General features: G+C 38.7%; 1 protein-coding gene across 4 annotated transcripts in view; it reads left to right on the forward strand.

Moving 5' to 3' along the window:
* Positions 1-15326, forward strand: part of NBEA (neurobeachin) — a 731202-nt gene that overhangs the window by 396806 nt on the left and 319070 nt on the right. The gene's annotated exons all lie outside the window — the stretch shown is intronic.

Here is a 15326-nt window from a genome sequence, read left to right on the forward strand (position 1 = left end):
AAATCTAAACTTTTTACAGTAGCTACAATGGAAGTTATGTCTACTTTATAATAATATGCAATATAATACAAAATACGGTTAGGCAAGTATTTTAGTCTACTGTCTCTCATATGTAATGCGGGTGTTTAGGTATAAGAAGTGACTCTTTTTAAAAAAGAATCTTTTAGAGTCAACTCTTCCTATTTATTAAAGTTGTATCATTCTTTTTTATGCAGAAGCATATATAAGCATATACTACAGACAAGTAATATGTTCTTTTAAAAAGTTTTCTTTCGTTATTTTCTATTCAGTCTTACCAAGGGAAGATTTTCATCTCAAATATGATTGTTTATGATAATGTAGTACAACTAAAACTAAAATTTGGTTGTTTATAAATCACAAATGTTCTCCCTAAAGTTTTGTGGACATACAATTATTTTTGTTGTTCTTGTTGTTGTTATCTGTACAATGAAGTTTTCTGGAAAACTAGTAGTGAAACAGGTCAGTATATTTAGATTGCTGATGTTCTTCCTTTTATATTTTTATTTTATTTGACCCCACTAAATGTTTCTATTAAATCTCTGTTTGGCAGAGTTTATTAAATCTCTGTTTGACAGAGTTGGCTGGTGAAATGTAAGCAGGACACTACTAAGAAGAGCCTTGGTAAAAATGATTCTGTTGACCGGGTGCAGTGGCTCACGCCTGTAATCCCAGCACTTTGGGAGGCGGAGGCGGGTGGATCACCTGAGGTCAGGAGTTTGACACCAACCTGGCCAACATGGTGAAACTCCGTCTCTACTAATTTACAAAAATTAGCCAGGCGTGGTGGTGGGCGCCTGTAATCCTAGCTACTCAGGAGGCTGAAGCACAAGAATTGCTTGAACTCAGGAGGCGGAGGTTGCAGTGAGCCAAGATTGTGCCACAGAACTCCAGCCTGGGTGACAGAATGAGACTTTGTCTCAAAAAAAAACTGTTAGAGAAAAACACCTAGAATATGAGTAGGATGGTATTTAACCAACTTCCTGGGATTATGAGTTTAAGATAGATTTTTTAAAACTTTATTATTTTTGGATTTAAGGTAAAATTATCACATATGTCTTTAAAATAGTCAACACTTAATATTTATCATAATAATAGCAATAACCCATGACCTCTGACATTTATTATTTGTTATGTGCTAGGTACCATACTAAGAACTTTGCATGGATTATTTCCTTTATCCTTGAATATCTTTATTAAGGGTGACATTGAGGTGTTCTCCATTTTACCAGGAAAAACCTGAAGCTGAAAGACGTTAAATAAAACTTACATAGTATCACGCTGCTTGTACAAATAGAGGCAGATTGTATCAGTCAGGATGCTCCAGAGATATTTATATTCATTAAATAAATTTATTTATTTATTTATTTATTAATTATTATTATACTTTAAGTTCTAGGGTACATGTGCATAACGTGCAGGTTTGTTACATATGTATACTTGTGCCATGTTGGTGTGCTGCACCCATCAACTCATCAGCACCCATCAACTCATCATTTACATCCGGTATAACTCTCAGTGCAATCCCTCCCCCCTCCCCGCTCCCCATGATAGGCCCCGGTGTGTCATGTTCCCCTTCCCAAGTCCAAGTGATCTCATTGTTCAGTTCCCACCTGTGAGTGAGAACATGCAGTGTTTCCTTTTCTGTTCTTGTGATAGTTTGCTAAGAATGATGGTTTCCAGCTGCACCCATGTCCCTACAAAGGACACAAACTCATCCTTTTTTATGGCTGCATAGTATTCCATGGTGTATATGTGCCACATTTTCTTCATCCAGTCTGTCACTGATGGACATTTGGGTTGATTCCAAGTCTTTGCTCTTGTGAATAGTGCCGCAATAAACATACGTGTGCATGTGTCTTTATAGCAGCATGATTTATAATCCTTTGGGTATATACCCAGTAATGGGATGGCTGGGTCATATGGTACATCTAGTTCTAGATCCTTGAGGAATCGCCATACTGTTTTCCATAATGGTTGAACTAGTTTACAATCCCACCAACAGTGTAAAAGTGTTCCTATTTCTCCACATCCTCTCCAGCACCTGTTGTTTCCTGACTTTTTAATGATTGCCATTCTAACTGGTGTGAGGTGGTATCTCATTGTGGTTTTGATTTGCATTTCTCTGATGGCCAGTGATGATGAGCATTTTTTCATGTGTCTGTTGGCTGTATGAATGTCTTCTTTTGAGAAATGTCTGTTCATATCCTTTGCCCACTTTTTGATGGGGTTGTTTGTTTTTTTCTCATAAATTTGTTTGTGTTCTTTGTAGGTTCTGGATATTAGCCCTTTGTCAGATGAGTAGATTGCAAAAATTTTTTCCCATTCTGTAGGCTGCCTGTTCACTCTGATGGTAGTTTCTTTTGCTGTGCAGAAGCTGTTTAGTTTAATGAGATCCCGTTTGTCAATTTTGGCTTTTGCTGCTGTTGCTTTTGGTGTTTTAGGCATGAAGTCTTTGCCCATGCCTATGTCCTGAATGGTACTACCTAGGTTTTCTTCTAGGGTTTTTATGGTTTTAGGTCTAACATTTAAGTCTCTAATCCATCTTGAATTAATTTTCGTATAAGGAGTAAGGAAAGGATCCAGTTTCAGCTTTCTACTTATGGCCAGCCAATTTTCCCAGCACCATTTATTAAATAGGGAATCCTTTCCCCATTTCTTGTTTCTCTCAGGTTTCTCAAACATCAGATGGCTGTAGATGTGTGGTATTATTTCTGAGGACTCTGTTCTGTTCCATTGGTCTATATCTCTGTTTTGGTACCAGTACCATGCTGTTTTGGTTACTGTAGCCTTGTAGTATAGTTTGAAGTCAGGTAGTGTGATGCCTCCAGCTTTGTTCTTTTGACTTAGGATTGTCTTGGCAATGTAGGCTCTTTTTTGGTTCCATATGAACTTTAAAGTAGTTTTTTCCAATTCTGTGAAGAAACTCATTGGTAGCTTGATGGGGATGGCATTGAATCTATAAATTACCTTGGGCAGTATGGCCATTTTCACAATATTGATTCTTGCTATCCACGAGCACGGTATGTTCTTCCATTTGTTTGTGTCCTCTTTTATTTCACTGAGCAGTGGTTTGTAGTTCTCCTTGAAGAGGTCCTTTACATCCCGTGTAAGTTGGATTCCTAGGCATTTTATTCTCTTTGAAGCAATTGTGAATGGAAGTTCATTCCTGATTTGGCTCTCTGTTTGTCTGTTACTGGTATATAAGAATGCTTGTGATTTTTGCACATTAATTTTGTATCCTGAGACTTTGCTGAAGTTGCTTATCAGCTTAAGGAGATTTTGGGCTGAGACAATAGGGTTTTCTAAATATACAATCATGTCATCTGCAAACAGGGACAATTTGACTTCTTCTTTTCCTAACTGAATACTCTTTATTTATTTCTCTTGCCTGATTGCCCTAGCCAGAACTTCCAACACTATGTTGAATAGGAGTGGTGAGAGAGGGCATCCCTGTTTGTGCCAGTTTTCAAAGGGAATTTTTCCAGTTTTTGCCCATTCGGTATGATATTGGCTGTGGGTTTGTCATAAATAGCTCTTATTATTTTAAGGTACGTTCCATCAATACCGAATTTATTGAGCGTTTTTAGCATGAAGGGCTGTTGAATTTTGTCAAAAGCCTTTTCTGCATCTATTGAGATAATGATGTGGTTCTTGTCTTTGGTTCTGTTTATATGCTGGATTATGTTTATTGATTTGCGAATGTTGACCCAGCCTTGCATCCCAGGGATGAAGCCCACTTGATCATGGTGGATAAGCTTTCTGATGTGCTGCTGAATCCGGTTTGCTAGTATTTTATTGAGGATTTTTGCATCGATGTTCATCAGGGATATTGGTCTAAAATTCTCTTTTTTTGTTGTGTCTCTACCAGGCTTTGGTATCAGGCTTTGGTATCAGGATGATGTTGGCCTCATAAAATGAGTTAGGGAGGATTCCCTCTTTTTCTATTGATTGGAATAGTCTCAGAAGGAATGGTACCAGCTCCTCCTTGTACCTCTGGTAGAATTCAGGTGTGAGTCCATCTGGTCCTGGACTTTTTTTGGTTGGTAGGCTATTAATTATTGCCTCAATTTCAGAGCCTGCTATTGGTCTATTCAGGGATTCAACTTCTTCCTGGTTTAGTCTTGGAAGAGTGTAAGTGTCCAGGAAATTATCCATTTCTTCTAGATTTTCTAGTTTATTTGCCTAGAGGTGTTTATAGTATTCTCTGATGGTAGTTTGTATTTCTGTGGGGTCGGTGGTGATATCCCCTTTCTCATTTTTTATTACGTCTATTTGATTCTTCCCTCTTTCCTTTATTAGTCTTGCTAGCGGTCTGTCAATTTTGTTGATCTTTTCAAAAAACCAACTCCTGGATTCATTGATTTTTTGGAGGGTTTTTTGTGTCTCTATCTCCTTCAGTTCTGCTCTGATCTTAGTTATTTCTTGCCTTCTGCTAGCTTTTGAATGTGTTTGCTCTTGCTTCTCTAGTTCTTTTCATTGTGATGTTAGAGTTTCCAGCTTTCTCTTGTGGGCATTTAGTGCTATAAATTTCCCTCTACACCCTGCTTTAAATGTGTCCCAGAGATTCTGGTATGTTGTATCTTTGTTCTCATTGGTTTCAAAGAACATCTTTATTTCTGCCTTCATTTCGTTATGTACCCAGTAGTCATTCAGGAGCAGGATGTTCAGTTTCCATGTAGTTGAGCGGTTTTGATTGAGTTTCTTAGTCCTGAGTTCTAGTTTGATTGCACTGTGGTCTGAGAGACAGTTTGTTATAATTTCCGTTCTTGTACATTTGCTGAGGAGTGCTTTACTTCCAATTATGTGGTCAATTTTGGAATAAGTGCAATGTGGTGCTGAGGAGAATGTATATTCTGTTGATTTGGGGTGGAGAGTTCTGTAGATGTCTATTAGGTCTGCTTGCTGCAGAGATGAGTTCAATTCCTGGATATCCTTGTTAACTTTCTGTCTCGTTGATCTGTCTAATATTGACAGTGGAGTGTTGAAGTCTCCCATTATTATTGTATGGGAGTGTAAGTCTGTTTGTAAGTCTCTAAGGACTTGCTTTGTGAATTGGGTGCTCCTTTATTGGGTGCATATATATTTAGGATAGTTAGCTCTTCCTGTTGAATTGATCCCTGTACCATTATGTAATGGCCTTCTTTGTCTCTTTTGATCTTTGATGGTTTAAAGTCTGTTTTATCAGAGACTAGTATTGCAAACCCTGCTTTTTTTTGTTCTCCATTTGCTTGGTAGATCTTCCTCCATCCCTTTATTTTGAGCCTCTGTATGTCTCTGCATGTGAGATGGATCTCCTGAATACAGCCGACTGATGGGTCTTGACTCTTTATCCGGTTTGCCAGTCTGTGTCTTTTAATTGGAGCATTTAGTCCATTTACATTTAAGGTTAATATTGTTATGTGTGAACTTGATCCTGCCATTATGATATTAACTGGTTATTTTGCTCGTTAGTTGATGCAGTTTCTTCCTAGCATCGATGGTCTTTACATTTTGGCATATTTTTGCAATGGCTGGTGCCAGTTGTTCCTTTCCATGTTTAGTGCTTCCTTCAGGGTCTCTTGTAAGGCAGGCCTGGTGGTGACAAAATCTCTAAGCATTTGCTTATCTGTAAAGGATTTTATTTCTCCTTCACTTATGAAACTTAGTTTGGCTGGATGTGAAATTCTGGGTTTAAAGTTCTTTTCTTAAAGAATGTTGAATATTGGCCCCCACTCTCTTCTGGCTTGAAGAGTTTCTGCCGAGAGATCTGCTGTTAGTCTGATGGGCTTCCCTTTGTGGGTAACTCGACCTTTCTCTCTGGCTGCCCTTAAGATTTTTTCCTTCATTTCAACTTTGGTGAATCTGGCAATTATGTGTCTTGGAGTTGCTCTTCTCGAGGAGTATCTTTGTGGCGTTCTCTGTATTTCCTGGATTTGAATGTTGGCCTGCCCTACTAGGTTGGGGAAGTTCTCCTGGATGATATCCTGAAGAGTGTTTTCCAGCTTGGTTCCATTTTCCCCCTCACTTTCAGGTATCCCAATCAGATGTAGATTTGGTCTTTTTACATAATCCCATGCTTCTTGCAGGCTTTGTTCATTTCTTTCTCTTTTTTCTTTTGGTTTCTCTTCTCGCTTCATTTCATTCATTTGATCCTCAATCGCTGATACTCTTTCTTCCAGTTGATCGAGTCGGTTACTGAAGCTTGTGCATTTGTCACATATTTCTCGTGTCATGGTTTTCATCTCTGTCATTTCGTTTATGACCTTCTCTGCATTAATTACTCTAGCTATCAATTCTTCCACTCTTTTTTCAAGATTTTTAGTTTCTTTGCACTGGGTATGTAATTCCTCCTTTAGCTCTGAGAAGTCTGATGGACTGAAGCCTTCTTCTCTCATCTCATCAAAGTCATTCTCCGTCCAGCTTTGATCCGTTGCTGGCGATGAGCTGCGCTCCTTTGCAGGGGGAGATGTGCTCTTATTTTCTGAATTTCCAGCTTTTCTGCCCTGCTTTTTCCCCATCTTTGTGGTTTTATCTGCCTCTGGTCTTTGATGATGGTGACGTACTGATGGGGTTTTGGTGTAGGTGTCCTTCCTGTTTGTTAGTTTTCCTTCTAACAGTCAGGACCCTCAGCTGTAGGTCTGTTGGAGATTGCTTGAGGTCCACTCCAGACCCTGTTTGCCTGGGTATCAGAAGCAGAGGCTGCAGAAGATAGAATATTGCTGAACAGCGAGTGTACCTGTCTGATTCTTACTTTGGAAGGTTCCTCTCAGGGCTGTACCCCACCCTGTGAGGTGTGAGGTGTCAGACTGCCCCTAGTGGGAGATGTCTCCCAGTTAGGCTACTCAGGGGTCAGGGACCCACTTGAGCAGGCAGTCTGTCCCTTCTCAGATCTCAACCTCCATGTTGGGAGATCCCCTGCTCTCTTCAAAGCTGTCAGACAGAGTCGTTTGCATCTGCAGAGGTTTCTGCTGCTTTTGTTGTTGTTGTTGTTATTGTTTACTGTGCCCTGTCCCCAGAGGTGGAGTCTACAGAGACAGGCAGGTTTCCTTGAGCTGCCGTGAGCTCCACCCAGTTCGAGCTTCCCAGCAGCTTTGTTTACCTACTTAAGCCTCAGCAATGGCGGGCGCCCCTCCCCCAGCCTCACTGCTGCCTTGCGGTTAGATCACAGACTGCTGTGCTAGCAATGAGGGAGGCTCCGTGGGCGTGGGACCCTCCTGGCCAGGTGTGGGATATAATCTCCTGGTGTACCCGTTTGCTTAAAGCCCAGTATTGGGGCGGGAGTTACCCAATTTTCCAGGTGTTGTGTGTCTCAGTTCCCCTGGCTAGGAAAAGGGATTCCCTTCCCCCTTGCGCTTCCCAGGTGAGGCAATGCCTCGCCCTGCTTCAGCTCTGGCTGGTCGGGCTGCAGCAGCTGACCAGCACCGATTGTCCGGCACTCCCTAGTGAGATGAACCCAGTACCTCAGTTGAAAATGCAGAAATCACCGGTCTTCTGTGTTGCTCGCGCTGGGAGTTGGAGACTGGAACTGTTCCTATTCCTAAATCAATGTATTTTAAGGAATTTGTTCATGCGATTTTGGGAGCTGGTAAGTCTGAAATCTGGAGGACAGGCTGGCACGCTAGAAACTCAGGCAAGATTTCTGTGTTACAGTCTTGAGGCAGAATTTCTTCTTCTCCAGGAAACCTCAGCTTTTGCTAAGGCCTTTGGTTGATTAGATGAGCCTTTCCCACATTCTTGAGGGTAATATCCTTTACTTAAAGTTAACTGACTGTAGATGTTAATCATATCTACAAAATGCCTCCACAGCAACAGTTAGACTAATGTTTGACCAAACGACTGGGCATTATAGCCTAGCCAAGTCGACATAAAATTTAACCATTACACACACTAACAATAACCTGAGCGTTTTACCGTCTGCAGACCTTGTCTCCCTTTTGTGTTATCTGAATTGGGTTTATCTCTTAATACTTACTTATATGTAGTCAGGACTGTAACATTATATTGCTAGTAACGCAGCTGGTATGATTCAGGATATTGCCATAGCTATATAAAGCAGTACATGGTTTGGGTTTTAATTATTTCCTTATGTAATTAGAATACAGCTAAAGTACAGTGACCTCCAGAGTAACAGTCATGTGGTATCGTGTCAGATGCGTCCTGTGCTAGCTGGTCAACAACCTTTCTGACCTCTCGTTAGACTGACAGAAAGCATGGCCTGAGCCCTCAGAAGAGCACGCGTCTTCTTTCCTGCACATTAATTTCTGCCAACTCTCTGAAAAAAAAACCACAATATTTTTATGATCATTTACTAACTGTGTCACTGAACTCTAAACCTTTAAGCATAGGTTTTGTTCTGTTTAATCCTCCTTAGTGTTTGATTAACTAATAGGGCTCAGCTAATATCATTGGACCTCTTCTCTTTTCTGTCTTATTCACTCTCTAAACAATTTTATCTAGTCCCATGACTTAAAAATACTACTAGTATGTTGATAACTCCAAAATTTTTTATTGCAAGTCCAGATCTCTCCCATCTCCAGGTCTGTATATTCATCTGTCCACTTGGCGTCTTCTACTTGATTATCTAATAGTCATCTCACACCTAACATATGAAAACTGAGCTTCTAATATTTTCTTCCAAACCAGTTTCTCTTATATTTTTCTCCATCTCAGCCAAAGGCAACTCCATTCTTACTGTTCCTGAGGCCATAAATGTTGCTCTGTCCTTGACTACTGTTTACACGTCCCACACTGAGCCCTTCAGCAAATCTTACTGACACTGCCACAAAACATATCCAGCTTTGACTGCTTCTCACTATTACTTTGGATCACCTTAGTCCAAGCCATATCATTCTCACTTGACTTATTGTAACAGCATGATATATAGTCTTATTTTTATATTTCACTTGACTTACTGTACCAGCATGATAGTCTTTCTTTTTATATTTTTCCCCTGTCCTCCTAAAGTCCATTCTCAGCACAACAGCCTGAGTGACTCTTGTTAAAATGTAAATCCCTCTGCTCCTGTGCTTAGAAATCTCCACAGCTGTACTATGCCAGACTGTAACCACTAGTCATGTGTGGCTATTCAAATGTAATTAATTATAATTAAATTTAATTAAAATTTTGATGCCTCCATTGCACTAGCCAAATTTCAAGTACTTAGTAGCTACATGTGGCTGGTGGCTAACGTAGTAGATATCACAGAACCTTTCCGTCATTGCAGAAAGTTCTTTTGAACACTTGCTGCAGAGGTTTACCATTCACTGAGGGGGAAAATAAGATCTCATAGTGACTTATTAGGCCCTACATGGTTTAGTCTCTGTTAACTCTTTAACCACTCTCCCAGCACTCTCCCCTTGGTCCTTTTTGTTATGGTCACCCTGGCTTCTCTCTTGCACGTCATGTTTGCTCTGTTGAGAATACTTTCGCAAACTTTTACATTTTCTTCAGGCGTTAATTCCAAATGATACCATCTCAAAAAAAAAAAAAAATCCTTCTCTAGCCACTCTGTCTAAAGTTGTACTTCTTCCTTCAAATATTTTATATTGTATTTTCCTGCTTTTCAACGTCTATTACTTTGATACTTAAATTTTATATATTATACTTAAATATTATTTTTATTGTTTCGTTTGCCAATAGCATGTAAGCTTCATAATGGAATAGGTTTTTTGCTCTTTTATCCATAATTGTATCCCCAGCACCCAGAATAAGCCCTGATGCATAGTAGGTACCAAAAAATTTGTGAACAAATTAATAAAAAAATACTTTGTGTATGCCCTTTTTTTGTCAGTGACAATACCCATCATGGAATAATAGAAAATAAACTAGTTCATTGGGAATAATTTTATATTTTATTTATCTTTATTAAATACCGGTGCCTGTAGTCCCAGCTACTCAGGAGGCTGAGGCAGGAGAATGACGTAAACACGGGAGGCGGAGCTTGCAGTGAGCTGAGATCCGGCCACTGCACTCCAGGCTGGCCGACAGAGCGAGACTCCGTCTCAACCAAAAAAAAAAAAAAAAAAAAAAAAAAAAAAAAAAAGCCAAAAAGTACTTATCCCTGCATGAAACCAAAGTGTTAGAGCCAGCAACCACCTAAAACAGTTGTTTACAAATCCAGTAACATTTTACCTAGAAAAATGTATATATTCTAACTGGACTCACAAGTTCCTCAAAAAGACAAGAAAATGTTTTAACAGCAAAAGTTGCTTTTGAATGCTGTTATTCTGTGAATGTTACAGATTTGGTTTTTATATAAATTATCAACTTCTATATATTATACATTGTGTGTTTCTACTACAGAATAATGCTCTCAACTTGCAAATGCAAGAAAAATGTGTGGCCATATTTTGCAGGCTAATCCAATGGGATTAATACAATTGTGCATGTAAGAATATTTATGTCATACTTAGGAGTAACTGAAAAATATTCTCCCATAGCAGAGTGACGGTCGATTTTTTGTTTGGAGTTCATCTTACTGAACTTCTAAACTGTATTTGACAGTCTTCTATGAACTATATTCTTTTGATCTCTTTTGTTTCACTGTTACATCTGACCTCACATCCTGCCATGCATCTTCTCAGCCCATGGCTCACTCCACTGCAGCCACCCTGGCTTCTGTCTGTTTTGTATGCAGGCCAAGCACTTCCTCCTTTTGTATGCTGTTCCTTCTGTATGATATACTCAGATAGGTCTTTGCACAAGTGTTTCCTCATTAGAGTGGACTTCTCTGACCATCCTATCAAAAATTGCACACCGCATTCTTCCCTTCATCACTCCCTCAATTTTCAATGCTTTAATCTTCTTCATAGCACCTGTCACTTGGCATATAATTTAGTGTTTAAGTATTTTTTTACCTGATATTATGGACTGTCGTTTACTGGTATATCCCCAGTGCATAGAACTTTGTATATAATAATTGTTCAACACATAATTTAAAAACTAATGGGCCCGGCGCGGTGGCTCAAGCCTGTAATCCCAGCACTTTGGGAGGCCGAGACAGGCGGATCACGAGGTCAGGAGATCGAGGCCATCCTGGAGAACACGGTGAAACCCGTCTCTACTAAAAAATACAAAAAAATAGCCGGGTGAGGTGGCGGGCGCCTGTAGTCCCAGCTACTCAGGAGGCTGAGGCAGGAGAATGGCGTAAATCCGGGAGGCGGAGCTTGCAGTGAGCTGAGATCCGGCCACTGCACTCCAGCCTGGGCGACAGAGCGAGACTCCATCCCAAAAAATAATAATAATAGTTTATGAATCCATGAATGTTTCCATACACATGTATCATGGCACCGTGTGTAAATGGCATGTAAGCTAGTTTTGATAAAATAATCTTTCCACGTAGAATTTGAGCTTTATAGTCAACATTAAGAGCTCAATTACTTACTAGCTGTGTGACTTGTAAGCTATGTAGTCTCGAACAAATAGGTGTTTTTGTTTTTCTTCTTTATTGTTGTTTTTTTAACTTTTAAGTTCGGTGGTACATGTGCAGGTTTGTTACATAGGAACACTTGTCGGGGGTTGTTATATAGATTATTTCATCGCCCAGGAATTAAGCCTGTTATCTGTTAGTTATTTTTCCTGATCTTCTCCCTCCTCTTACCCTCCACCCTGTCGTAGGCCCCCGTGTGTGTTGTTCTCCTCTATATGTCCATGTGTTCTCATCATTTAGCTCCCACTTGTAAGTGAGAACACATGGTATTTGGTTTTCTGTTCCTGTGTTAGTTTCTAAGGATAATGGCCCCCAGCTCCATATTTGTCCCTGCAAAGGACATGGTATCATTTTTTGTTATGGCTGCATAGTATTCCATCATGTATATGTACCACATTTTCTTTATGCAGTCTATCATTTATGGCCATTTTTGTTGATTTCATGTCTTTTGAGCAAAGATTTTACCTTCCTGATGCTCACCTTTTCTCATTCAGAAAATGGGATGAAAAGCTTCTACTAAATTGGGTTATTTTAATATGAAGAAGTGAAATACTGTGTGCAAAATGCTTAATATAATGTCAGACACAATAGATATCCAATGCTCATTAGTAGTCTCCTCTTTTTTCTGTTAGTCTGCTCTTTGCAAAGAGCCTTTTAAAAATGTTTTCTGTCTGCTTAATCACTCTTTAACTTCTAATATATAGTTGTAATGTATTGATTTTATTCATTTTATCAACAGATAATTCTCTTTCTTTTAATTGAGATGGAGTCTCACACTGTTACCCAGTCTGGGGTTCAATGGCACAATCTTGGTTCACTGTAATCTCCACCTCCCGGGTTCAAGCAATTATCTTGCCTCAGCCTCCAGAGTAGCTGAGATTACAGGCACACACCACCACACCTGGCTAATTCTTTGTATTTTTGGTGTTTTGGGGTTTCACCATGTTGGCCAGACTGGTCTTGAACTCCCGACCTCAAGTGATCTGCCCGCCTCCGCCTCCCACAGTACTGGGATTGTAGGAGTGAGCCACCATGCCAGCCTCAACAGTTAATTCTTGAGCTCCTATTTGTGAAAAACAGATATACTTTCTCCCCAACTGAGCTTATAGTCTAGTAGTAGGGATTGATATTGAATTAATAATTACAGAAATAGGCCAGACGTGGTGGCTTAAACCTGTAATCCCAGCACTTTGGGAGGCCGAGATGGGCAGATTACTTTGAGGTTAGGAGTTTGAGATCAGCCTGGCCAACATGGTGAAACCCTGTCTCTACTAAAAATATAAAAATTAGCTGGGCATGGTGGCGTAATCCCAGCTACTCAGTAGTCTGAAACGGGAGAATCACTTGAACCTGAGAGGCAGAGGTTGCAGTGAGCCGAGATTGTGCCCCTGCACTCCAGCCTGGGTGACAGAGCAAGTCTCCATCTCAAAAAAAAAAAAAAAAAAAAAAAAAAAGGAGATAAAAGATATAAAACGTTGGCAAATGATAGGAGAGAAAAGTGCCAGGTACTTTGAAGGAGCGTGTAAAACAGAGGAGCTTTATTTTAAACTAGGGAGTGAGGAAAGACTTGTTTGAAGGAGCTCTGTTTAAGCTAAGTAAAGAGATGAGTAGCGCATCTTTAGCAAAGAGTGGCGTGTAAACCATTCAGAAGAGAAATATTACAAAGACTCTGGGGTTAAAAAACAAAATGAACAAAAAGGAGGGTAGTTTATCTGGAGCTTAGTGAATATTGGGGGTAGTGGCTTGAGAGGAGACTGGAGAATAACATGAGCCAGATGATTAAAAGCACTGTTCAATCATGTTAAGGATTTGTGACTTTATCCTAAGTAGCATGAAAAGCAAAGAAAGATTTGAACAGGAGAATAACATGATCTGATTTATGTTTTAACAACATCAGTCTGGCTGTTATATGAAGATACATATGCAGGACAAATAAGAAAATATAGTCACCTTATTTATAGCCGAGTTCAAATGTCACCTTTTTCTATAGCATCCCTTGGTTTTCTCTATCTTTTCTAACACTGCTTCCCCATATTTTGTTGTTGTTATCTGTATTGAAATTATCTGTGATATATCACTTAATGTTTTATAGCCATGTAAATGTGCCTATCTCTTTCAACATACTTGTAGCTTCCTAAGCGTAGGGATTGAATACTAATTGTTATATCCCTGTTATCAAGTATATGTTAAATATGAAGGAATTTCATCCCTATAATGTTCTACTTACTATTCTACCGAAAAAAAGTTTAGTTATAAAATAAAAATCTCTTTTACATCTATCTTTGGATTCAGTGGTGGGGCCGGTTCTAACATACTTTAGCGTTTGAGTTAATAATGTTGATCTTTATTTCTGTGTTGAGGAAAACTACGAGAGATCCTTTAACATGCATATTTTGAGATTCTGTGTTGTTAAATAATGCTCAATGTATATAGTTTTTCTTTGTTTATTTTAGCTTTTTAGATCATATTTCCTATTGCTTAAACTAATTTAGCCATACAGCCTAATTTAAGTGAACAGGTTTTAATAGCCCCTTGAGTTTAATAGGCGTGTGTGAGTGTGTGTGTGTATATCTCAGTTTTTATTATTCATTTTCATATAAGCATTACTATTAAGGTTTCGTTTTCTGGTAAGATGTTGGGAGCACAGCTATGTATTGATGGTGACTTTATTGATACTTCACTTGGAATGTCTTATTTTCATCGTAACAACTGTAAGGAAGACATTATTTTTTCTATTTTACGGATAAAAAAATATGAGATTCATAGAAATCAAATGTCTTGCCCAGTATTACACAGCTAAGTAATAGAAACAAAAGTAGGATTTGAGTCTAGATTGATCTGACCCTAAAGCTTGTAGTCATTTCAATGACTAATTACTGATTATTGTATTGATTATAAAAACTGGCTATTAGAATAATGAAATACAAAGAACTGTGAATTAAGAAGAAGACTGATGACCTGGAAATCTGGGGCTTTAAAAAGTATTCTTAGGTTTCCCAAATCCAAGGCCCAAACTGAAGTGACTTTGGATCTGCCACCCACTGAAGGCACGGAAGAACTTGTCTGAATCTAAAAGGTTCAATTGACTTCCAGAACAAAAATAAACAAATATTCTACAGAGGAAGTTAACATGATCCAGTGTACTACAAGGTAATATTATAAATGTCCAGGATACGGTCCAAAATTCCTCAATATACAAAGGAAAATCTCACCGTTTCTCAAGGACAGAGAGTTAACAGATGCCAATCTCAAGATGACTGAAATGTTGGAACTATCAAAGACTTAAAAGCACCTTTATTATCATCTTCCATGAAGTAAAGGTAAATACTTTTTAAATGAATAGACTGATAGATCTCAGCAGGGAAATAAAAAGTATATAAAAAAACAACAAATGAAAAATCCATCACCTAAAATGAAATATTCACTGGATAAGCTCAATGGTAGAATGAAGATGACAGAGGAAAGAGTAAATGATTTTGAAGATAGATCAAACAAAATTTTATAATTGAAGAAAAGAGAGAAATCAGATTGAGGGAAAAATTAAGATAGCTTCAGGCACCTCTGGGATAATATCACACAAAATGTCTGAGTTTGAACACTGAATCATCAGAAGAGGAGAAAGAAATTGGTACAGAAACATTATTTACAGAAGAAAATGGTTGAAAATGTATCAAATTAGGTGGAAGATGTCAAGTTAGAGACTCAAGAAGCTCAGAGATGACAAAGTATAAATACAGTTATACAATTAAAGCTAAATCTAGACACATCCTAATTAATCTTCTGAAAATCGAGGTAAAGAAAAAATCTCGAAAGAAAATACAGGAAAACACAACATGTTACCTATAATAGGCAACAATTCAAAAGATAACTTTTTTATCAGAGATAAGTGGAGGCCAGA

Source organism: Chlorocebus sabaeus, chromosome 3 (assembly GCF_047675955.1).
Source record: "Chlorocebus sabaeus isolate Y175 chromosome 3, mChlSab1.0.hap1, whole genome shotgun sequence".
In the NCBI taxonomy this organism is placed as follows: domain Eukaryota; kingdom Metazoa; phylum Chordata; class Mammalia; order Primates; family Cercopithecidae; genus Chlorocebus; species Chlorocebus sabaeus.